Consider the following 26,025-nt stretch of genomic DNA (forward strand, 5'->3'; position numbering starts at 1 on the left):
AAGATACCAATGTGGTAGTCAGTAGGAAATAAGTCAATAAGAGAAAACTATGAACAAAAAAAGCACATGATGTGTTTTTCCCTTACTTGTAAAAATGAAATTGTATCTTAGCCAAAATACCTCTTGTTTTTGCATTTAAGAGTTTACTGTGTGATGACACCACATGAAAATCTTTGTGTTGAATGGCTTTTATTTTACAAAATGAAAATAACTTTAGGAGTTCCCATTGTGGCTCAGCAGTAACAAACCCTAGGATGTGGGTTTGATCCCTGGCCCTTCTCAATGGGTTAGGGATTCAGGGTTACTGCAAGCTGTGTGTACGTCACAAACCTGGCTTGGATCTGGTGTTGCTGTGGCTGTGATATAGGCCAGCAGCTGCAGCTCCTATTATATCCCTAGCCTGGGAACTTCCATATGCCATAAGTGCGGCCCTAAAAAGACAAAAAAATAAAGAGAGAGAGAGGAAGGAAGGAAGGAGTTCCAGAGTTCCCATCGTGGCTCATCGGTTAGCGAACCCGACTAGCATCCGTGAAATTGTGGGTTTGATCCCTGGCCTTGCCTCAGTGGGTTGAGGATCTGGCATTGCTGTGAGCTGTGGTGTAGTTTGCAGACATGGCTCGGATCCAGCGTTGCTGTTGCTGTGGTGTAGGCTGGTGGCTATAGCTCCTATTGGACCCCTAGCCTGGGAACCTCCGTATGCCATGGGTGTGGCCCTAAAAAGACAAAGAGACCAAAATAAGAAAAGAAAAGAAAGAAGTTCCCATCGTGGCTCAGTGGAAATCAATCTGACTGGTAACCATGAGGACGCAGGTTCAATCCCTGGCCTCACTCAGTGGGTTAAGGATCCGGCTTTGCCTTGAGCTGAGTAGGTTGCAGACGAGGCTCAGATCTCAAGTTTCTGTGTCTGTGGTATAGGCCAGCAGCTACATCTCCAATTTGACCCCTAGCCTGGGAACCTCCATATGCTGCAGGTGCAGCCCTAAAAAGACAAAAAAGAAAGAAAGAAAATAATTTTATAGGGGCTTTGGGGATTATAAATATATTTGAGCCAAAATATATAAAAAGAAAGAAAAGAAGTTCTTGAACTCTTCTCCTTCCCCCAAGATGCCAGTATCCTTTACGATATCTCTCTGTATCACATAGGTTTTAAAGAAAGCATTTTGGAACGTAAAGCTCAGGACATAATTGTAAATTGGTAACGCTAAATATCTTAATATTTCCAAATAATATCGTCAAAAGTTTTGTTTTGTTTTTTCTTTTTGCTAACTAGGTGGAGGTTGAGAGGTCTAGATAGAAAAGTCCTTGGGAGAAAGCAATTTGATTATCTAATTTTTTTTTCCCCTCTGTCTCTAGCCATTACATTTTAATTCCAGTTTTAGTTGAAGAATCAGGCTTGCAATTGTACATGGAATTATTATCCCATTTACTCTGCCTTCGTCACCTGGAGGGAGTAGGGACAGGAAACATTGTGGGCTGTAATTATTGTGATGTCATGTTAATGGTTTAAAAATTTTCTTTAAAGAATATTTTATATTCTTTATATATTATTGGAAAGATTCCAGCCACTATTATAAAATAGTGCAGAGATATTATAGGACAGTATTAAAGAGTCATGCTCCCTCTGCTGAACTTTCCCTGAAACTTATTCCCCCTTCACTCTTATGTACCAGTTCATCTCAACTTCTGAAACTAACATATCCTGTTGTAACTCAGATTATGAAATGGTTAGCTGTGTTTCTTTTTTTTTTTTTTTTTTTTCTGTCCTGTAAACAGCTTTTGAGAGCAAGATAGATGACTGGACTAAAATTCCAGGGTGTGCTTTTTGTGCTTTCACCTTCTGAAAAGGAGGGAAAGAAGTGCCAAGGGTGAAACTCAGGGGTGTGGCCTGGCTTGGGGAAATATTTTGTTTCAATTCTAAATTATCCCTACTGTTGCTTATGACTCTGTATTGATTTTCAGTGGTTTAGGGTTAGTTTCGGGACTGCCCCACACTGGAAAGGACAGGGTTGCTATAAGCCATTTCTCAGTAAATCTGAAACTAACTTCCTTTCGGTGGAAATAGGTATTTTAGAAAATATGAAATAAAGGAGAAGCAAATGCTTTATTATTGTGTGGATTTTTAGGCAATTGTACTAATGTAACGAATTAAATATGGACTCAGATTCTCACTTCAGCATGATATATTCATTGTTTGACATTCTTAAAAACTGGCCTATTTTTGATAGCTTGAAGCTGTATCAAGGTTGAATTTCTTGAGTTTGGGTAAGTATGTGAAGTTTTTCTATATATAATGACCCTATAAATATAATTAAATTTGATATTTTCTTAAATGGCCTAAGGGAAAAAATGCTTTTCGTTTTGTGTAAAGTTTATTTATTCATCCATGTTATAACATCTGAGTTCAAGGTGCAGAGATAGATACCACTTGGCATAACATTCTAATGTATCATGTGAAAGTAGTTTCTGTTTGAAACTTCCAAATAGATACTCCAGAGCTAACAGGGGAATTCCAGTAAGGTCACTCACCTATTCAAACTTTAAAGAAAAAAAAAAAAAAGAAAGGGAAAAAATTTGCTTTGGTATAAACATTAACTTATCTGTTTTAAGTGGCTGTCTCTCTCTCTTTTTTAATATTAAAGGGAAAGCTCAAGCTGGGCTTCTTTTATATTCCAAATCAAAAATAATAAATTAATTTAGAAGTTAAGTTTATATCTTTGTGGTCTATTATGGCTCTTTTGCGTCTACAAAATATCTAATGCTTAGAAAAACGGCTTCCCTCTGTCTAGCCCTTAAAACAAAGAGTAGAGGCAAGGATTCTGAAACCATTTTCATTGTGTTTTTCCTTGGTAGTTATATCAGATGAAACAGATCTAGTTCTTGCTCTTGAAGCTTTATAAACCTGCCCTTAAATGACATTGACAAACAGACAGGCATTTGACTAAGCAAACATGGCTGGATATACATGATGAATTAAAGTATTGTCAGTCTGTAAATGTCTTTTGTGTGGTCTAAATACACAATGAAATGTTGATTGTTTTGAAAATAGCAACAAGAGTTATTCATCCATAGGCTGGCAGTTTATTCAGTCCTGATTCTTTAAATCTGTGTTTTATTTAATGCTAATATTTTCATACGTGGTACCTCGTAAAATGGTAGCATATTTAATTTAATCTTAATTACTGTGTAGTTTATGAGTCTTTTCTTGTTGCAGTTGTGTATAGGTTTGGAGGGCTCTTGTGAAAGGTTCAGTATCTGAGCTGTAGTGTTCTGTGTAGTCAGTCGGGTGCTTTCTGTCCCTCCTGTTCCATGTACCTCATTCTGTTGCAGAGATCATAGATGCACTGGCTATCTGCCTTTGGATAAAGTAGGGCTTTGATAAAAGGTAGGCATTAAACACTGAGTAGATGGCAAATATTTATAAACTATTTATAAGGCTTATGGAATAACTGTATAGAGAACACATGTGTACCTGCAGCCCAGCTTTAAGAAAGCGATATTACCATTATCTCTAATATCTCCTGTGTGCTCCTTTCCGATCCCAAACTTTTCATCCTCCTTCAGAGGCAACCAAAGTTCTGAATTTTGTGTTAATAATAATTTTCTTGCTTTTTTTCAACGGTTTTATCACATATCTGTATATGCTTAAACAGTATGCTGGTTAGTTTTACCTGTTTTTGAGTTTTATAAAAGAATTAACAATATTGTATGCATTTTTCTGGGACTTACCATTTTTTACTCAGCATATATAGTCTTAGATTTATCCATGTCAATGCATATATCTATTGTTCATTAGTTTTCACTGCGTATAATAGTACATTGTGTGAGTATTCTAGAATTTATTAGCAGATGAATTGATAAACATTTGAGATATTCCAGTTTTTAGTTATTACAAACATTGCTCCTATACACACACACACACACACACACACACACACACACACACACACTCTCCTGTGTATTTATCTGCCACACATATGTAAGAACTTCTCTATCAATGTTTCCCAGCCTTTTTCATGCTACAGCACACATAGGAAATGATAGATCATATTTGTACAAAACTCTCCATCAAAGGAATGAAGCTATGTCTCTGGCCAGGGGGCTCTTGTTTGGCTGGAGGGTTGAGGAGAACCATATTTGGGCACACCCCTCACACATTTGTTGCATACTAGGTTACCATGGCAGGGGTCTTAGAAATCTGTGCTAGGGTATGTGCCTGGGAGTTAAATTTCTGGTGCTACAAACATGCTTCTTCATCTTTTCCAGGTAATACCAAATTGCATGGTGGCTAATAATTTTATTTATCTGACATTTCAAGTGCTTGTATCAGTTCTCATTCCCTAAATATATATTTAAGACAGAAAGCGAATCATGGAGAATTCTACCACTCTCATGATTGTGAAGGTCATGTAGGAAAATAATGTATTATTCCCTAGGATATCAGTTCAGATTTGCTTTCTCCAAACATGATAATGTCAACATTCCTTTAAATGTGACAGCAGAGAGTTACAGGCAGTAGATAATGTCAAGAAATGACAACATTCTCCCGTTGTTATTATTGACTGTGAAAGGTATTGGCCTACACTGAATGAAATACCTGTGAAAGCTGTAATTTTGTCTTTCAGGTTTAGTGTTGCATTAGCTTTTTGTTTCTTAGCCTCAAAAGGTACTTTCAGACAAGGTATACAAGATGGAGTAATGAAAGCCATTTGCTATGGAAGTAACTTTAGTTTAGAAACCCACACATTTAGGAAAAAAGCTAGTTTAACTATCTTTAAAATTGGTTTTCTTTCAAACAGTAAAAAATCTCTAAGTATCAGAATTATGTTAGAGTAATGATGCTGATAGTAATTTCTCCAGATGACATTAGACTAGATAGTTGATTTTTTAAAAATTATTAACCCTACATGTTTTCCCATGACATTAAAAAAAAAAAAACTGCTGTATATTACCTACACTGTTATTGCTCTAAAGACTTTCTCATATAAAAGATTTAAAAGAAAGTTTTACTTGGTGGGAGTATTGCCTGGTAGCTTGTAGACCAAGGCTGTTTATGCAGAAAATATCAAAGGAAAGCTTTCAAATACATACTTAGTCTGGGTTGTGAAGACCTTATGCCAAAGTAGTATTTTAATTTACTTAGCAGAGAATTGCATATGAAAACTACACTTCCATTTTACCAGTCTCCTGTACACTACACATAAGCCAGGGTTTCAGTTGTTTTTATATAAATTAGAATTTTTTTTTTTTTTGTATTTTTGTCTTTGTTGTTGTTGTTGTTGTTGTTGCTATTTCTTGGGCCGCTTCCGCGGCATATGGAGATTCCCAGGCTAGGGGTTGAATCGGAGCTGTAGCCACCGGCCTACGCCAGAGCCACAGCAACGCGGGATCCGAGCCTCGTCTGCAACCTACACCACAGCTCACGGCAACGCCAGATCGTTAACCCACTGAGCAAGGGCAGGGACCGAACCCGCAACCTCATGGTTCCTAGTCGGATTCGTTAACCACTGCGCCACGATGGGAACTCCTAAATTAGAATTTTTAATTATTATTATTATTATTATTATTTTGCTTTTTAGGGCCACATTCATGGTACATGGAAGTTCCCAGGCTGAGAGTCAAATCAGAGCTGTAGCTGCTGGCCTACAGCACAGCCACAGCAATATCAGATGCAAGCTGCCTCTGCGACCTACACCACAGCTCACAGCAACACCGGATCCTTAACCCACTGAAGGAGGCCAGGGATTGAACCTCCATCTCCGTGGATACTAGTTGGGTTCGTTAACCACTGAGCCACGACAGGAACTCTTTTTTTTTTTTTTTAAATAAGTTAGAATTTAAAGCATAGTCACCAATTCTTGCATTAACACCTGTGTTTACAGTACATGTATGTATATGTGTGCATCTATCACTTATGCATATGTATATGCATGCACACCACGCAGACTACATATTTATGCCATGTGTATATATAAATTATATGTGTATGTGTATAGTATTGTTGCTACTTGGTATGTTTTCATCATTCTTAAATAGCACTGATAGGGCATCTGAATTTAGTTGACACTGTGACTTCCCTCTAAGTGTGTAGCCAAGCTCTGGCTATAGACATAAAGGATAAATAATATATGGTTACATAAATAAAAAAATAGCAAATAGTGGCAAATTTGATAAATTCAATATTTTGTTTATTATTTTTCTTATTTGAATGTGAAATATTTATTGTAATTTGCCATTAAGACCATAGTTCATCAAGTTATTTTCATTAACTATCATTATCTTGAGTTTTAATAGCAAGCCCACATATCAGCTTAGTTGGCCATTATATCAGTGCTTCTCAAATTTCTACCCAAGTACCCCATTTATGGAAGTGGAGAGTCAACTATTTGTCACCTTGTAAGTAAGATAGTGGCCTTCTATGCTTAAAATCATAGGATTTGCCTTAGAAATTCATGCAAATATTCCATTCTTCTCTTTCAGTATATTTTCCTCTAAATAAAGTTGAGGCTACATAAAAATCTGTGTTGTGGCTTTGAATACCGCCATTTGAGAAGCATGGTTATAAATGAAATCCCATTTCCCAAAGGCTTTTGACTCAGAAGTTCTTGTAAGAAAATTTTGATTTCTGTGATCTGGGTTCCATTTAAGCTTCACTGAAAGTGAAAAAGATCTCTTGAATGACCTCCTTCACCATCAATTATCTCTCTCCTTTTTTAACCAGCTAGCTGTCTTGTGGTCTTTTGTGCAGCCTCATTTCTTGGACAGTACATTTGATGGAACACTTCGTCTTTGATCCTTTATCTTGGTTTCCAGGAAACTACCCTATTCTGCTTCTTTTCAAAATCCTCTGCCCATTCCTTCTGTCTTCTTTGCTACTACTCTCTCCCTCCTAATTGTGTCTTCTGTTCCTCGACTTAGTTTTGGCCTCTGCTTCCTCACTCTGTATCACCTTTTTCTATCACAGTCCTGTCCTCTCACCCAAACTCTCATCCTCTAACATCTGGAGGCCATTGGACAGTTGAACCAGGATATTTTAGAGTCACTCGCACATCCTCAGTGCCTCACATAGTGCCTGGCATAGTAGGTACCAACAGATATTGTTGAATAAATGAATTAAATGAATCTCATTCCCCTTCAAACCAGCTTCCTTTTCTAATTTTCATCTTTTGTCATTGGTTTCACTATTCTTATCTCTCTCACTATTGGAAATATTTTATTGAATTTTTTTCTTTTTTTGGCTGCATCTGCAGCATATGAAAGTTCCTGGGCCAGGGATCAAATCTGAACCACAGCTGTGACTTACACCACAGCTGCGGCAGCACTGGATTCTTAACCCACTGTGCCAGGCTGAGAATAGAACTCATGCCTCAGAAGTGAGCTGAGCCACTGCAGAGGCCATGCTGGATCCTTAACCCACTGTACCACAGCAGGCACTCTTGATTTTTTTCTTTTGAAATGTATCTTATGTCTGTGTTCTTTTCATTGTATTTTTCATGACTTTTACCCTAAAGCAGGTCTTCATCACCTCATGCCAGGGTTACTGCCACAGTTTCTCATCTGGCCTTGTTGGTTCTAATCCATCTTAGCCATTTCCTCCTTAGCTGCCCTAATAACTTTTTAAATGTTTGTTTCTTGTTTTAATAAACATTTTACTTTGGCAATAATTTTAGATTTACAGAAAAGTTGCAAATATAGTAACTTCACCCAGTTTCTCCCAATGTTAACATCTTACCTTACCATGGCTCATTGTTCAAGAAATTAATAATTAAAAATTAATAATCATGACTATTAACTAAAATCTAGCCTTAGGAGTTCCCATCGTGGTGCAGTGGGTAACGAATCCGACTAGGAACCATGAGGGTGTAGGTTCGATCCCTGCCCTTGCTCAGTGGGTTGACAATCCGGCGTTGCTGTGAGCTGTGGTGTAGGCTGCAGACGCAGCTCGGATCCCACGTTGCTGTGGCTCTGGTGTAGGCTGGTGGCTACGGCTCCGATTTGACCGCTAGCCTGGGAACCTCCATATGCCGTGGGAGCAGCCCAAAGAAATAGCAAAAAGACAAAAAAAAATAAAATTAAATTAAATTAAAAAATAAAAATAAAATCTAGCCTTAATTTGGTTTTTGCCAGATTTTTCACTACTGCCCTTTCTCTATTCCTGGATGCCATATTGCTATTTAGCATATCTATTTATTTTTAAATAAGTAACACCAGCCTGGGTAAAAATTCAGAAAGGACAAAAGTGTACATAAGTCTCCTTCCTACCTCTGGACCATAGCTATCCAGTCCCTTCCCTAGAGACAACCGACTGTTTCTGGATTCTTGGATATTCTTCCAGGGAGATTTTCTGTGTGTACTTTTTCTCTCTCTCCCTCCCTTCTTCCCTCCCTCCTTTGCTCTCTTTATCTCTCTCTCAAACATACACACAAAAGTAGTTGCATTCTAAATATAGTGCTCTGTACTTTACCTTTTTGTTGTTGGCTATGCCCGAGTCCCGCAGAACTTCCCAGACCAGGGATTGAATCTGTGCTGCAGCAATGCCTGAACCACAGTAGTGAGACACAACACTGTATCCTTAACGGCTAGGCCATCAGGGAATCTCTACTTTACCTTTTTAAACTTAATATAGCTTGATCATTCTTTATCAGTGACCAAATTTGCCTTATTTTCTTATTCCAGTATCCCATTGGATTATCTGCACTATAATTTAATTTACCATTCCCTGTTGATTGACATCTTTAACTTTTGCAAGCAATGCTGCAATGAATATTCATGTGCATATATCATTTAATATAGTAGGTCTTTAGTTATTGCTGGGTATAAGGGTATATGTACTCATAATTTGATTGCCAATTTGCTCTTCAGAGATTCTACCAATTTATTGCGTTATTTTCCCATAACCTCACCGACATCATATCTTATGTGATTTTTTGAAATTTGCCAATTTGAATGGTTAAAATTCAGGTTAAAATGATGTCATTGTACTTTTAGAATTTGTGTTTCTCTTACAATTAGTGAGGCAGACAGTTTTTTTCATGTATTTAAGAACCATTTCTATTTCTTCTATGAACTGTTCATAACTTTTGCACATTTTTCAATTGTTATTAATGTACTCATTATTTTGTTTTCTTTAAAATCTTGCAATTTTACCTATTTTCTGATGTATTAAGTTAAAATCCTATTTCCTTTTCAAGGCTTTGCATCATATGTTTCACCGCTTGTTTTATACTCCTTTCCAATGACCGCTGCTGCTCCAAAGGGCACATGGTGCTTATTCCTACCATGCCTTCTTTCATAGTGTTTCCCCATTTCCTTCCTCCACTATATCTCCTCTTTTGAGACAGTTTGCCAATCACTTCCTACAATTGGGGAAGCTTCCTTTCAATTTCAAGTAGACTTCTTTTTTTTTTTTTTTTAACTTAAAAATTTTTTTCTTTATTGGAGTATAGTTGATGTACAATGTTGTATTAGTTTCAGGAGTAAAGTGAATCAATCATATTTATATGTTCTTTTTTCCCAGATAGGTTGTTATAGCATATTGAGTAGGTGTCCCTGTGCTATATAGCAGTTGCTTGCCCATTATGTATTCTATATGTAATAGCATGTATATGCCAGTCCTGTTACCTCAGTTTATCTCTCCCCTCCATAATTTCCCTTTTGGTGGCCATAAGGCTGGTTTTGAAATCTGTGAGTGTGTTTCTGTTTTATTTATTTATTTATTTATTATTTATTTTTTTATTACTCAAATGAATTTATCACATCTGTAGTTGTATAATGTTATGGTTTCACAACAATCTGATTTCACAGGATTTCCATCCCACAGCCCAAGCACATCCCCCCACCCCCCAAACTGTCTCCTCCGGAGACCATAAGTTTTTTAATGTCTGTGAGTCAGCATCTGTTCTACAAAGAAGTTCAGTCTGTCCTTTTTTCAGATTGGATGTTGGTGTCTCATTGTATGGCTGACTTCACTCAGCATGATAGTTTCTAGGTCCATCCATGTTGCAAAAAATGCTGGTATTTTGTTCTTTTTAATGGCTGAGTAATATTCTATTGTGTATATGTACCACATCTTCTTGATCCACTCCTCTGTCAATGGACATTTAGGTTGTTTCCATGTTTTGGCTATTGTAAATAGTGTTGCAGTGAACACTGGAGTACATGTGTCTTTGTGAGTCGTGGTTTTCTCTGGGTAGATGCCCAGAGGTGGGATTGCAGGATCAAATGGTAGTTCTATGTTTAGTTTTCTGAGGCATCTCCATACTGCTTTCCACAGTGGTTGCACCAATTTACAATCCCACCAACAGTGTACGAGAGTTCTTTTTTCTCCACACCTTCTCCAGCACTTACTGTTTGAGGACTTTTTGATGATGGCCATTCTGGCTGGTGTAAGGTGGTACCTCAGAGTGGTTTTGGTTTGCATCTCTCTAATAATGAGTGATGTTGAACATCTTTTCATGTGTTTCTCAGCCATCTGTATGTCTTCTTTGGAGAACTGTCTGTTTAGATCTTCTGCCCATTTTTTTGATGGGGTTGTTTGTTGTTTTGTTATGGAGCTGCAGAAGTTGTTTATAAATTTTGGAGATGAATCCCTTGTCAGTTGATTCACTTGCCAAGATTTTCTGCCATTCTGTGGGTTGTCTTTTTGTGTTGTTTAGGGTTTCCTTTGCTGTGCAGAAACTTTTAAGTTTGATTAGGTCCCATTTGTTTATTTTTGTTTTTGTTGTCAATACTCTGATAGGTGGATCTGAGAAGACGTTGCTGTCGTTTATGTCAGAGAGCGTTTGGCCTATGTTTTCCTCTAGGAGTTTTATAGTGTCTGGTCTTATATCTAGGTCTTTAATCTATTTGGAGTTTATTTTTGTGTATGGTGTTAGGGAGTGTTCTAATTTCATTCTTTTCCATGTGGCTGTCCAGTTTTCCCAGCACCACTTATTGAAAAAGCTGTCCTTTCTCCATTGTATATCCTTGCCTCCTTTGTCATAGATGAGTTGGCTGTAGGTGCATGGGTTTAATTCAGGGCTTTCTATCCTGTTCCACCGATCTCTATTTCTGTCTTTGCCAGTACCATGTGGTTTTGACGACTGTTGCTTTGTAGTATAGTCTGAAGCCAGGGAGGCTGATTCCTCCAGCTCCATTTTTCTTTTTCAGGATGTCTTTGGCTCTTCTGGGTCTTTTGTGCTTCCAAACAAACTTTAAAATATTTGTTCAAGTTCTGTGAAAAATGTCCTTGGTAATTTGGTAGGGATTGCATTGAATCTGTAGATTGCCTTAGGTAGTATAGTCATTTTGATAATATTAACTCTTCCAATCCATGAGCATGGTATATCTTTCCATCTATTTGTGTCATCTTTGATTTCTTTCATCAGTGGCTTATAGTTTTCAGAGTACAGGTCTTTTGTCTCTTTAGGTAGGTTTACTCCTAGGTTTTGTTTTTTTGTTTTTTTTTTGTCTTTTTGCCATTTCTTGGGCCACTCCTGCAGCATATGGAGGTTCCCAGGCTAGGGGTCTAATTGGAGCTGTAGCTGCCAGCCTACGCCAGAGCCACAGCAACGCGGGATCCGAGCCGCATCTGCAACCTACACCACAGCTCATGGCAACGGCGGATCGTTAACCCACTGAGCAAGGGCAGGGACCGAACCCGCAACCTTATGGTTCCTAGTCAGATTCATTAACTACTGCGCCACGACGGGAACCCCACTCCTAGGTATTTTATTCTTTTGGATGTGATGGTAAACGGGATTGCTTCCTTAATTTCCTTTTCTGCTCTTTCATTGTTAGTGTATAGAAATGCTGTAGATTTCTGTGTATTGATTTTGTATCCTGCGACTTTGCCAAATTCGTGGATGAGCTCTAACAGTTTTCTGGTAGAGTCTTTAGGATTCTCTAGGTATAGTATCATGTCATCTGCAAATAGGGATAGTTTTACTTCTTCCTTTCCATCAAGTAGACTTCTAAAAAGAATAATTAACTGAAAGTTTGTAAACTCTTAAAAAAGAAAATGGTCATCACTAAGAAACAGCACTGAATTCCAAACAAAAATACTGTTCACATCAAACTAACCACATCTCCATTTCCAGTAGAGTTCTAGTGGATTGGTATGCTGTAGACATGTCTGTATTTATAAAGGCACTTCATTTTCCTGATTCGTTTGAGAAGTTAAAAAAAAAAGTATAAGCTACCTGAGAGTAGGTATCTTTGTAGCTGATCAAACTTGTGTACCCAGAGAGTATTGGACCAGTGTCAAACTGAAGGTCTCTAGTAACAGGGCTCTTTTCTCCCTTTCAGAACTCTGTTCTTTTTTTTTTTTTTTTGTCTTTTGGGGGCTGCACCTGTGGCATATGGAGGTTCCCAGGCTAGGAGTCAAATCGGAGCTGTAGCTGCTGGCCTACACCACAGCTCATGGCAACGCTGGATCCTTAACCCACTGAACAAGGCTAGGGATCAAACCCAAAACTTCATGGTTCCTAGTTGGATTCATTTCCGCTGTGCCACGATGGGAATTCCCCCAGAACTCTGTTCTTGATCTTGGCTGCTCAGCATTTATTTACTAATAACCTAGTGAATCCATGGGAATTAAGTCAATGCAGTTAGGCCTAAAAGGTATTTCCAGTGACAGAGTACAGAGTCATGATTCAAAATTATCTTAATATTAGAAGGATGGACTAAAACTAATAAGGTGCAATTTAAAAGAATATAAAGCTCTGGGTTTAATCTCCAAAATTAATGTAAAAAGTGAATGAAACACTTGATTTGATATAGCTCATGTGACAAAAACTCAAGTCCACTAATTTAAGAGTATAATGCATTAAAAATCTAAAACAGGAGTTCCCGTCGTGGCGCAGTGGTGAACGAATCCGACTAGGAACCATGAGGTTGTGGGTTCGGTCCCTGCCCTTGCTCAGTGGGTTAACGATCCGGCGTTGCCGTGAGCTGTGGTGTAGGTTGCAGACGCGGCTCGGATCCTGCGTTGCTGTGGCTCTGGCGTAGGCCGGTGGCTACAGCTCTGATTCAACCCCTAGCCTGGGAACCTCCATATGCTGCGGGAGCGGCCCAAGAAATAGCAACAACAACAACAACAACAATAACAAAAAAAAAAAATCTAAAACAATCTTGAATTATGTCTATAAAGTTATAGCATCCAGATCTTAATAGTTCAACAATTATTTTTTTTCTTCATCAGACCTCATTTGGGTACTCTGTAATACTCTGGGTATTATGTTTTCAAAGGGGCATTTTGAAATTAAAGTACCTGTATCATTTTACTATTGCTGCCATAAAAAATTATCACAAACCTATTATCTTATAGTTCTCTAGGTCAGAAATCCAATATGGATCCCACTAGCACCAAGGTGCTATCAGGCCTTTCTGGAGGCTCTAGAGGAGAATGTGTTTCCTTGCCTTTCCAACTTCTCTCAACCCCCTTCTTCCATCCTCAGAGCCAGCAAGAGCAAGTCCTTACCCTACCTCCCTTTTAACCACAGCTGGGAAAGATTGGACGCATCTGGATCATTTCCCCATCTCAAAGTTCTTAACCTCAGTTGCACCTACAAAGTCCCTTTGCCATGTAAAGTAACATTTTCCACAGATTCTGATGATTAGGACATGGCCGTCTTTGGAGGAGGGCATCATTCTCTCTACCACAGTGCTTATTGCATAGGGTCACTAGGATAGAGAAGGGGCTAAACTGGTTATAGAGAATCAGACTAAGAAGAATTGAAGATGATCCCCAAATATATTGCTTAGGAAAGAATGAGATAATGTTTATAAAGTGCTTAGTGCAGTAAGTACATAATAAATGGTTTCTGCTTCAAAGGCTAATGCTGCAAATTGCAGAAATATAGTAGCTCAGAGGGAAAGAAGCTTAAGGATATGGGAGGGGATGAAGCAGCATAACATTTTATTTTGTGAAGAACAGAATATGGGATCCAGATTCTCACTTTACATTGGATCAGCAAGTGGTTTCAGTGTCAGAAAGCACTAAGTTTTGTAAGAATTCTGTATTATATTTCCCTAACTAGTGAAAGGGTTGAGGAGAATGGAGGCAATGGAGACCGTAGTAGAGAAGCAACTTTTTGGCCTCTTTCTGCTGTGATTGCACAGTATCTGTGTTCTGAGGAGAGAAAACTTTTATCCAAGTAAGAACGCAAGATTTTTGAAGCTCAGAGGACTATTGTATTGGTTCCTTTGTTTTTTTCCCAGGAACATATAGGGAGGAAATCCCCTCTGAAATCAGAACCCAGCCACCAGAGATTAGGAGATTTGTCAGGTTTTCTCTATAATCTTCCTTACATTTGTCTCTTTAAACATGTTCAACCTTTAAGAAGTTGCTGCTAAGTGGTTATCTAGCAGGAGTTAAATTAACAAACCCTCCCACCTTGTTGGGTGGTAGCTTCCAAGGCCTTGGTAAATGTGTATTGGTGTAAACCAGATCCAGAACCAGCCAGGAAGGGAACAAAGTTTAGTCTGTGAGGAAATAGGCGGCTGCTTGTAGTTTCATGCTGTCTGCAGACTTCAGGTTGCTGTGGTGTAAGTAGGTTGGTTTGTTTGTTTTTTATCACTTTTTTTTTTTTTTTTTTTTTTTTTTTTTTTTTTTTTTTTTTTTTTTTTGTCTTTTGTCTTTTTTTGTTGTTGTTGTTGTTGCTATTTCTTGGGCCGCTCCCGCAGCATATGGAGGTTCCCAGGCTAGGGGTTGAATCGGAGCTGTAGCCACCGGCCTACGCCAGAGCCACAGCAACGCGGGATCCGAGCCGCGTCTGCCACCTACACCACAGCTCACGGCAACGCCGGATCGTTAACCCACTGAGCAAGGGCAGGGATCGAACCCGCAACCTCATGGTTCCTAGTCGGATTCGTTAACCACTGCGCCACGACGGGAACTCCGGTTTGTTTGTTTTTTAATATTTTGATACTTGGATATGAAAACATGATAGGAACAATTTCCATCTAAGATTAAATTAAGGTCCTACCTGGTCCTAAATCTTGTGTGCTAGACCTACTTTTCAGGAAGTTTCAGCATTTCACAAGTAGTTTTATTTTTTAAAATGAAAAGGAAAGTCATAATGTTTTTCAGCAAGGGTTCTACTAACATAGGTCCTCTGGCTTACATGTGATAACTTAATGTCTTCTTGGTTTAGTTAGGGTGCTCATGGTCAGAAAGTGAAAGTGATTGAATATATATCTAGTTCCCAGAGGTTGATTATTTCTAAGTGGTGCGTAGATGTCTCCGTGATATTCTTTCCAGTTGCTTTTCCTTTAGTTTAGGTTCATGTTACAAGTTTATGTTAGCAAATATTTACCAATCTCTCTAGTAATTCAACTGGAGATTTTGATGTTCAAAGGAATCAAATGAATGAGAACCAAGTAGAACTAATATGATATAATCAGATGTTGGGATCTTAGATTCAAGAGCCACAGAATGTATTTTCAAAGAGGAGGAACTTTGTGAAATGGATGGAAAAGGCAAGCAACCTTGGAAATTTCATGCAACTTCAGAGAAATCTGTTTTTAAGATTTTGACTTGTGTACTAATTTTCCAGACTAAATTCTCAGTACTATAGTGTGCAAAGTAAATTTCATATATGAAATTAGAATTGCTGTATTTCAGCTGCTGTAGTTTTATGTTGATATTTGGATTCCAGGAACTACACATTGTTAAGCAAACATTGACTTTATTGAGTGCAGCTATGAGAGTGTTAAGATTGCATTTGGTGTTAGAGAGGCTGACATTTTCTATTTCTCTTTTACCATAATGTTTTTTTTTTTTTTTTTTTAACCCTGGTACTTAACAGTTGTATGACTTTGAACATAGAAATTAAGTTTGATGTGGTTAATATATAAAAGTTGTAAAGGCTGGCTGTGGGCCAGTAGCCTTTACAATCGCTCAGCGAGCGCTGAGGAGACAGATCGTTTATGTGGAAGTACACTGGGTTTCCCCTTTCTTCCAGCTTCCTCTCAGACCTCAGAGACCTTCAGTCTGTTTCTTTAGCCTGCCCCTTAATCGTCTGGACTGAGTGGGAACCCAGATGATGGTACTGGGCCCCAGCTGACCCTTGGTGGGATGGAAGCCCAAGATAACCTGTCCTAAGCAGGCTCTAGGACTGTAATAAAGTGAAGCCTTGGCCATTCTTTAGATTACTGAACTACAGTGATTCTGGGTTCTTGAGCTAATTAACTCCCCCAACTCAGTAGTCACTGCTGGGCCAGGTTACTTATTTAATTATCAGTTTATGGCGGGGGGGGGGGTTGAGTATCCTGGGAGAGGAGCCAACATGGCAGGTGACACTATTACCAGGGAGGCAGTTTTTTTCCTAACCATATTTGAAATATTTCAGTCTTTTAACAAGGGAAGGCCATACAGGTGTGCACTGACTGAATCTTAACCAAGACCCTTTCGGATTTTTTTAAAAACCTCCAATAGCTGTCTCTAACATCCAAACCCTTCCACATGCCCCACAAAACCCATATGATGTGCCTTCTCACCATCTGTTTAACATCATTGCCTACCATTGTTTTCCTCACAGTTTGCTCCAGCTAAGTCAATGTTTTTGCTGTTCCTGGGACACATCAAGCTTGTTTCTGCCTCAGGGCTTTTGCTGCCTGGAAAGCTTTCCCCTACATTGTTTCTTCTTTCCCTCCATTCAGATCTCTGCTTAAATGCCTCCTCCTCCCAGGCACCACCATCTCACTTCCATTACATGGCTCCTTTCTCCTTTACCCTAATTTACTTTTCTGAAATAGCTTCCTGGTATTATTTATTTTATTAAAAAAAATGTATATAGTCTTTTCCACTAGAATATAAGTTTTATGAGTTAAGAACTCCATCTTGTTCAGTGCTATATTGCCAGTGGCCAAAGTAGTGCCTACTTGACACATAGTAGATACCTGGTAAACATTGTTTTATGAATAATTTAATGTCAATCGGTATCATTAAAGTTTATTTCTAAGCATAGGAATTTTAATCGAATTTTTTGAATATGATATGTTCACATAGTTCCAAGACCATAACATAAAAAAAGCATATTTTAAAAAGTCTTCCCACCCTAGTCCCCTATCCATTTAGTTCCCATTCAGGGCACTGAAATCACAATTATTTTTTTGTGTATCTTTTTCATGTATCCAAAGTTTCCCTATATATCAAGGAATTATAAAGTATAAACAGATTCTTACTTTCCTCCTTTTTACACATACTGTTATATATACTGTTCATTTTTTCACTTATATGTTGACTCTCTTTCCATATAAGTAATGGTGAGCATTCTCATTTTTAAATAGCTGCATAGTATTCCATTGTAGAGATGTACTATAATTTATTTAACTAGTCATCCAGTAATGGGCGTTTTGGTTGTTTTCAGTATCTTCCTATTGTAAACAGTGCTGACATGCACAGTCTTGTATGTATCATGTCATACATTCATATAATACGTTTCTATGATTTAATTCACCAGAGTGAAATTGCTAGATCGAAAGGTGTCATAGATATTGCCTAATTGCATTCCATAGGGACTGTACAAAATTGTACTCCCCCAGCAATGAACATATAAGAAAGTGCTATCAGACTTTTGGATTTTTGCCAGTCTGATAGCTTAAAAATGGTTTCAGCATAGGTTTGTTTTTTTTTTTTTGCAAAACTGAAACTCAATACCCATTAAATAACAACTCTCCATTTTCCTCTTCCCCAAGTTCTTGGCAACCACCATCCTACTTTCTGTTTCTGTGAATTTGACTGGTGGGAGATTTATGTTATTTCAAGACCTTTAAAGTTACAATTAATCAACTATTGCCCTAAGGATAGATTAATAATATCAGTGGGACAAAGTAGTGCATCCAGAAATAGGTCACACATATAAGGTCAATTGATTTTTGATCAAGGTGGCAAGTAAATTCAATGGGAAAAAAAGTCTTTTTAAACATGTTGCTAGATCAAGTGGATTTTCTTATGAGGAAAAAAATGAACCTCTACATCTTTCTTGTTCCATACACAAATATTAAATAGATATAAATCATAGATCTAAATTTAAAACTCAGAACCTGAAAATTAGGGAAAAAGAAGAAAAATATTTTTGCAATCTTGGGGTATGTAAAGATTTCTTGAGGAGGATGCTAAAAGCACTGATTAACTTTTAATTTAAAAGTAAAATAAATTAAATGAGCTTAGGTATTTATTGCAAGACTTCTCAGGGCTTTGATCATGTTAATGTTTCTAGTAAGAGGGTCATGCTGCAAACAGCACAGAAGCCTTTTTTCATCTGGAGCATTAAACTAAAATACAGGAGTGAGTATGGCATAGAATATATATGGGGAAATCTTGCGTTGGTTGTCTCCTCAAGGCATACTATTTTTGAGAGATGTAATAAATTAATGGTTATTTTCTTCCTCCTTGGTGTGAATGACTATAATTGCATCCATTTCAACAGAGTAAAGAAAACCCTTCTTCCAAAAGAGCTGTAATCACTCCTCAACCTATACTGACTGATCAGACAGCCAACTGTTGTTGTTATTACCACTAGTAGGATTCTGGGCCAGTGTCACATGACATTGAAACTCACCATAATAAGAGGAATAAAAAGTGACTGAAGGTACAAAGCATTTTGCATTCTGCCTGCTGCTGGTTGTATATATTTGTTTGGCCTTCTCTGTCCTGCTCACTAACTGCCTGGGAAATTCCAAGACATTAACCCTTGACATCTCTCAAATTGCTCAACTCCTATAATAATCCCAGTTCCTAATAGCTTGAAGGCCTGTTCCCCCCCCCCCCCCGGTGGAATTCCTAGTCTCTGACTCATAGTTCACCATCCTAAACAAATTCCTCTACCTGCTGTTTCTGATTTTTATGGAATATGATTGTCACATAAGAAGTAGGAGAAGAACCAGAAGAGAAAATAGGAAATCAAAGCCAAACTTTACCTAAACCAGAATTTGTCTGAAGGCCCTATTCAGGAAAAGAGATCTAAGCAAAGAGTCAAAATGGTCTCTAATGCCAGTAGAAATACATAAAGGAAAGAAAGTTTAAGGACATGTCCCTATGATGTCTTTGGACTGCATTGTAAAAATTGACTCCTGGGGAGATCCCTTCATGGCTCAGCATTTAACAAACCCAACTAAGATCCAGAAGTTGTGGGTTTGATCCCTGGCCTCACTCAGTGTGTTAAGGATCCAGCGTTGCTGTGAGCTGTGATGTAGGCTGGCAGCTGTAGCTCTGATTCGACCCCTAGCCTGGAAACTTCCATATGCTGCAGGTGCAGCCCTAAAAAAGCAAAAAAAAAAAAAAAAAAAAAAAAAAAATTGACTCTTGAAATAGATATTAGTTTGTCCTGAACGTGGAAATCTAATAACCAAATATGGAAATGTTATCTGTGATATCTGAATAGAGCTTGCTAGAAGGACTATATATGACTAGAAGTTAAGAAGCTTTAATTTTATATCTAATAACTTGCTTTTATTCTTATAAAGAAAAAAATTATCATGTATGTGTAACTGGGTCACCAAGCTTTTCAGTAGGAAAAAAAATTGTATTGGGGAAATAACAATAAAAAAATTAAAAAAAAGAAATCATTGCCCTTTAATTTACAAAAAAGAATATATATATGTACACACACACATACACACCAGGCTCTGTTACAAATACTTTTCTTGTGTGCTATCTCCTTTAATCATCACTGTCCTTGTCTCAGCTTCCTCATCTGGAAAGTGAAGTGATAATATCTCACTCTTCTGCCTTCCTTGCAGAACAAAAAATGTAATCATAACCAGATAATAAAAGATACTACCTTGAGCGTAAAGAATATATCTTAAACGCCATGTTGTGAGATGTATACCAGTGTTTCCATAGCAAAATGGTGTTAAGGTAAAATTGATTTCAAAATACATTTGCCATACAAACATAGCAGAAACAATTTACCCAGGTTGCTCCATAGACATCGCAGAAATTATGGAAGACCTGGGAAGTATAGAGCAACCTTTTTTTCCTGCTTCTTAATAAATGCAACACAAAGTAAAAACACTATTTGCAGGATTTCAAGATACACCTTATCAAAGAAAAATAAACAAGAGAGATACATTTAGGCACATGAGTAGAATTAGATAACAGCATAGATGATAAAAGAATTTTACATTAGAACTTGAAAACCAATTTTTAATTCGTAGTATAATAGTATAAATGAAATGGTGAGACACACCTCAGAGGGCATCCAGGGATCCTGGGGGGTCAAATGGAAAGATCCTTGTATGACTCTACTGCTTATTAACCTGGGCCTGGGAGCTAAAAGAAACTTGATCTTTTTCTAGTGGCCTGATCCTTTATTATAATCAGAATAGAAATTTTAAAAGCTACTGAACCACCTCTAGTCTGTCTTTGCATTGTCCTTATAGTGTTCATAATTTAGATAATGGAGGTAAGGGGCACAATAGATGCCGTGTCTAGGAAATTACATGCTTTCCTCACTAAGTCCCCTAAAATATGTAGGGGATCATAAACTAGGAAACAAGCCCATCAAAGAAAGACCATAAAAAGTTATTAATTGAAAAACTGAAAAAGGCTGCCTTATAATCTCTTATCTGGAAAATGATAAGACAATAATAAGGTCCATAGGAACAAATATGAAAAACAGAGTGGTTTATATGGCTGCTTTGAGAAACTGAAAGAAAAAATAATTTTGTCAGAACTTTTTCCAGTTGAGAGTTTTAACATTGAAGTTTTCAAACAATACACTTAAGAAATCACACAGGATAGACGTTAGCAGCAATAAGTACAAATTAGAAATGACCAACATTTAAGTGGATGTTAATAGTGCTGGTTCACTGAATAAAGAAAAAACAGAAAACATAGAAACCTTATAACCTGATAGAGAAGTTACCTTTACTCAGTAGCCAGACCCTTATGCCCATCAAATGAAATCTTCAATTTTTATGTTTATTTTTTATTTCTACAATTTACTTTTGACTCTTTTTTTCACATTTCCTGTCTCTGTGGTAAAATTCCTCATTTATTCCTGCTCCTCTTTTCTACTAGATCCTTTAACAGAGGGAGTTATTGTGACAGCAATTACAAGAATCTCTACATAAGTTAAAACTTGTAGAAATGTGCATGACAGGAAATCAATTTCACTATGTGTTAATTTACAGAAAAAATTATGGCCTGTTTAAATAAAAAATAATAGCAATGTATAATAGAGTTAAGAGCATATAAAGAAAATATATGACAAGAGCACAAAAGTTGGGATCGAAGTAGTATAAAATAGTATGAGTGAGACTGTGGTAAGTTAAAGTTATATAATATAGTCTTCGAAACAGTGGTTTTTAGAGTGTATGTAGTCCAATAGCAGCAGCAGCATCACCTGGAAGCTTGTTAGACATAAAATTCTCTGGCTCCGAGACCTAGCTGAGTCAGAAACTCTGGGGGTATGGCTCAGCAATCTTTCTGTGATTATGATATTTGCTGACATTGAAGGACCATCACTTTGGGCAAGGGTTGGAAAACTTTTTCTGTAAAGGGCTAGATGATAAATATTTTTAGGCTTTGTGGGCCACTTAACTGTCATTGTAGCTCAAAAGCAAGACAATACATAAATGAATGAGTAGGGCTGTACTCTAATAAAGTATAATTTATTTTTAAAAAGGCAGTGAGCTGGATTTGGCCCCTGTGCACTAGTTGCTGACTTTTGCTTTAGGGCAACCATGTACATACTGATGCACATAACGCATATTACATGTAAAGAGAGCTAAAATTATTTCTTTCTCTCTATATCAATTTTCCCCAAAAAGTCTTTAGCACCAAATATTATTTATTAGTATATATAAGAAAATATATAAACCTGAAATCATATAGAAATATCATTAAAATAAATTGATTTTTCACATAAAATATAGGAAAATGTTTGTCATAAATAGTATAATGTTGAGAAATTCTATAAACTGGAGATTAAATTTATTATCATATAAAAAACCTCCAAAGCACTGTTAAAGATTAAGACTAGGTTGCATTAAGTTCTTCAGAAAGAAAATGTGTCAGTGATGTTGATACATTTCAACATTTTCAAATATAATTTTTTTTTTTTTTGCTTTTTAGGGCTGCACCCACGGCATATGGAGGTTCCCAGGCTAGGGGTCCAATTGAGCTACAGCGGCTCAATTTTGTAGATATATTTTATCAATCTAAGGAGATTCTCTTCTATTTTTAGTTTTACGAGAATTTTTATCCTGAAGGCTTTTGAATTTTGTCAGTGCTTTTTGCTGCATTTATAGAGATGATTATGTGGTTTTTCTTTTACTCTCTTAATGTCATGTATTACATTGTTTGATTGTTCTAACATTAAACCAACCTTGCATTCTTGGCATAAATGCTACTTTGGTTGTTGCATTATGTATTTTAAAATTTTTACTGGATTCAATTTGCTAGTGCTTGGTGAAGCACTTTTGAATTTATATGGGATGTAAGGAAGAATTTTGGTATCTATAAAAGGGATATTGGTCTGTAACATTCTTTTTTTGTAATGTCATGTTTGGTACCAGGCTTCTGCTATATTCTAGAATGAGTCAAAGTGTTTCCAGCTCCTCTCGTTCCTGAGTTTGCGTAGAGTCATTATTTTTAATAGCAATCTAGTACCAGTATTTTTTTAAAAGTCTTTATTTCGCCTTTAATTTTTTTGTCTTTGCGTGTGTGTGTGTGTGTGTGTGTGTGTGTGTGTGTGTGTATGTGTTTTCTAGGGCCACACCCATGGTATATGGAGGTTCCCAGGCTAGGGTTCTAATCAGAGCTGTAGCCACCAGCCTATACCACAGCCACAGCAATGCGGGATCCAAGCCACATCTTCGACCTACATCACAGCTCATGACAACGCCGGATCCTTAACCCACTGAGCGAGGCCAGGGATGGAACCTGCCAGCTCATGGTTCCTAGTCAGATTCATTAACTGCTGAGCCACGATGGGAACTCCGAGTACCAGTATTTTTAGTAGGAGGAGGAGGAGTACTTATAGTAGTAGTAGTGGTGGTGGTGGTGGTGGTGGTGATGGTAGTAGTGGTATGTGGTTGTGTAGATGGTGGTAAATATTTGATCTTATCCCTGGTGAAGTCATGTGAGCTTGGAGTTTTCAGTGAGAGAAGATTTTCATTATGAATTTGATCCATATTATGAATTCTTTAATAGATATGGTGATATTTAGATTTTTCTAATGTTTTTAAGTCAGCTTAAATAATTTGTGTGTTTCAAGATTTACCCATTTTATCTAAATTGTTGCATGTATTGGCATAGCATTTACAATATTTCTATATTATTCTTAGTATCTTTATTATCTAATGTGCTATCTTCTTTCATTACTAATATTGATATTTATTTATTTATTTATTTTGGTGGAAGTGCCAGGGAATAAGCCCGGGACCTTATACTGGCAAATAATTGTTTTTTAATTAATAGAATTTTAAATTCTTTATTGAAATATAGTTGCTGCACAATATTATATGTAACTGGTGTACAGTATAGTAAGACACAATTTTCAAAGGTTATACTCCATTGATAGTTATTATAAAATATTGGCTCTATTCTCCATGTTGTACGATATATCTTGTAGCTTATTTTATACTTAATAGTTTTGGTTTTGGTTTTTTTCTCTTTTTATGGCCCACTTGTGGCATATGGAGGTTCCCAGAGCTGTAGCCACTGGCCTACACCACAGCCGCAGCAACGCCAGATCTGAGCTGTGTCTGCAACCTACACCACAGCTCATGTCAATGACAGATCCTTAACCCACTGAGTGAGGCCAGGGATCGAACCTGCATCCTCATGGATGCTAGTCAGATTCATTCCCACTGAACCATGAAGGGAACTCCCTATACCTAATAGCTTATAACTCTTAATCCCCTATCCCTATATTGCCCCATTTCCCTTCCCTCCCCACTGGTAACCACTAGTTTGTTCTCTATGTTTGTGAGTCTCTGTCTTTTTTGCTGTATTCACTAGTTTGTTGCATTTTTTAGATTCCACATATAAGTGATATTACAGAGTGTTTGTCTTTCTCTGACTTATTTCACTTAGCATAATGCCCTCTAGGTCTAACTGTGTTGCTGCATATGGCAAATTTCATTCTTCTTTATGGGTGAGTAGTATTCTGTTGTATATCATATGTCATATCTTCTTTATTTATCTGTTGATGAGAACAATATAGTTTGCTTCCATACCTTGGCATTTGTAAATAATTCTGCTGTTAACATAGGGGTGTATACGTGTGTGTGTGTGTCTCTCTCTCTCCTTTTTTTTAGGGCATATGGAAGTTCCCAGGCTAGGGGTCGAATTGCAGCTGTAGCTGCCAGCCTACACCACAGCCACAGCAAGGGGTGATCCAGTCCACGTCTGTGACCTACACCACAGTTCACGGCAATGCTGGATCCTTAACCCACTGAGCAAGATCAGGGATCGAACCTGAGTCCTCATGGATGCTAGTCAGATTCATTTCCCCTGAGCCACGATGGAAACTCCCACATGTGTCTTTTCAAATTAGAGTTTTTGTTTTTGTTTTTTCAGATACATACCCAGGAGTGGAATTGCCGGGTCATGTGCTAGTTGTATTTTTAGTTTTTTTTGAGAAACGTTCATACTGTTTTCCTCGGCAGCTATACCATAAATTTACAATCCCACCAGCAATGTGTAGCCTCACCAAAGTTTATTATCTGTGGTGTTTTTGATGATAGCCATTCTGACAAGTGTGAGGGGAACAGGGATTTATTTTTAAAGTATCTTATTGATATATAAAAAATTCATATCTTATTCATGTCTAATTTAATTTGTATATGATCAGTGAACATACTCTTAAGATTTCTGTCTTGAAATTTATTGAGAATCATTTTAAGGCCCAGAATAAGATCTGTGTTCAAGCAACTATCTTTGTACTTATTATGTATTATTCAGTTGCTAAGTACAGTGTTCCATGAATGTCATTTAGATCAAGATGGTTGATAGCACTGTTTATCTGCTTAGGGATTTCTTTTGTCTACTTCTGTCTATTACTGAGAAAGGAGTGTTAAAATCTCTCATTATGGATTTATCTATTTCTTCGGTTCTGTCATCTCATACTTCAAAGCTCTGTTGTTGAGTATATCCACATTTAGGATTGGTATGTCTTCTTGATAAAGTGGTTCTTTTATTAAGTCTCTCTCTTTATCTCTACTAATACTCTTTGTCCTGATGTCTAGTTTGTCTAATAATATAGTCACACTAGCTTTTTTATGCTTAGTATTTGCATGGTGTATCATTCCCTCCTTTTACTTTCAAATTGTCTGTCTTTTTATATTTGAGGTATATTTCTTAGAAATAGCATATATTTGAATCTTGTTTTTTTTGTTTGTTTGTTTTTTTTAAGTCCAGTCTCAGTCTCTACCTTCTAGTTCATCTACATTTAATGTAGTTATTGATATGCACTTAGGTGTATTTTTTTTGTTTTGTTTTCTGTTTATCCCATCTAGGGTTTTTGTTCCTCATTTCTTCCTTTGATTGATTGATTGCTTTTAGCTTAATTAAATGTTTTGTAGCATTTTATTTCAATTCATCCTGTGACTGTTTACCTTTATCTTTTTACTACATTTTAGTACTTTCTCTAGAATTTTTACTATGTACCCTTAAATGATCACATTCTACATATTAACATTATATATTTCTTATAAAATGTGAAAACTGTGGCTATAAAACATGACAATGGAAACACAAAAGATGGGATATAATAGAATTACACTGCGTTAGGGTAACACAAGGGATACTAGCAGTGTTGGAATTGTTCAGTATTTTTACTGTGGTGGTGGACAAATGAACCTACACAAATGATAAAACTGTATAAAACATAATACTCACACACACATACACACACAAATAAGTACAAATAAAATGGGGGAAATCTGAATAAAATCAGTAGATCATGTCAATATCACTATCCCGTTTGTGATGTCATACTATAGTTTTCCAAAATGTTAATATTGCGGGGGAAAAATGGACAGAGTGTGTTGTGGTGGGTTGAGTAGTGTTCCCCTAGCGTTCATATTCACCTG

The 26,025-nt window shown here is 37.1% G+C and overlaps 1 protein-coding gene across 4 annotated transcripts in view; it reads left to right on the top strand.

Moving 5' to 3' along the window:
- MAP3K13 (mitogen-activated protein kinase kinase kinase 13) overlaps positions 1-26,025 on the top strand; it is a 181,475-nt gene that overhangs the window by 23,495 nt on the left and 131,955 nt on the right. The window contains exon 1 of one of the 4 annotated variants that reach the window (XM_021069982.1): positions 13,036-14,531. The exons of 1 other annotated variant lie outside the window; for it this stretch is intronic. The gene's annotated coding sequence lies outside the window, so the exon portion shown is untranslated. Of the gene's footprint in view, positions 1-13,035; positions 14,532-26,025 lie in introns of those variants that run through there. 2 more of the 4 variants (XM_021069984.1, XM_021069983.1) reach the window with 2 other exon arrangements.

The sequence above is a fragment of the Sus scrofa genome, chromosome 13, assembly GCF_000003025.6.
Source record: "Sus scrofa isolate TJ Tabasco breed Duroc chromosome 13, Sscrofa11.1, whole genome shotgun sequence".
NCBI classification, from domain to species: domain Eukaryota; kingdom Metazoa; phylum Chordata; class Mammalia; order Artiodactyla; family Suidae; genus Sus; species Sus scrofa.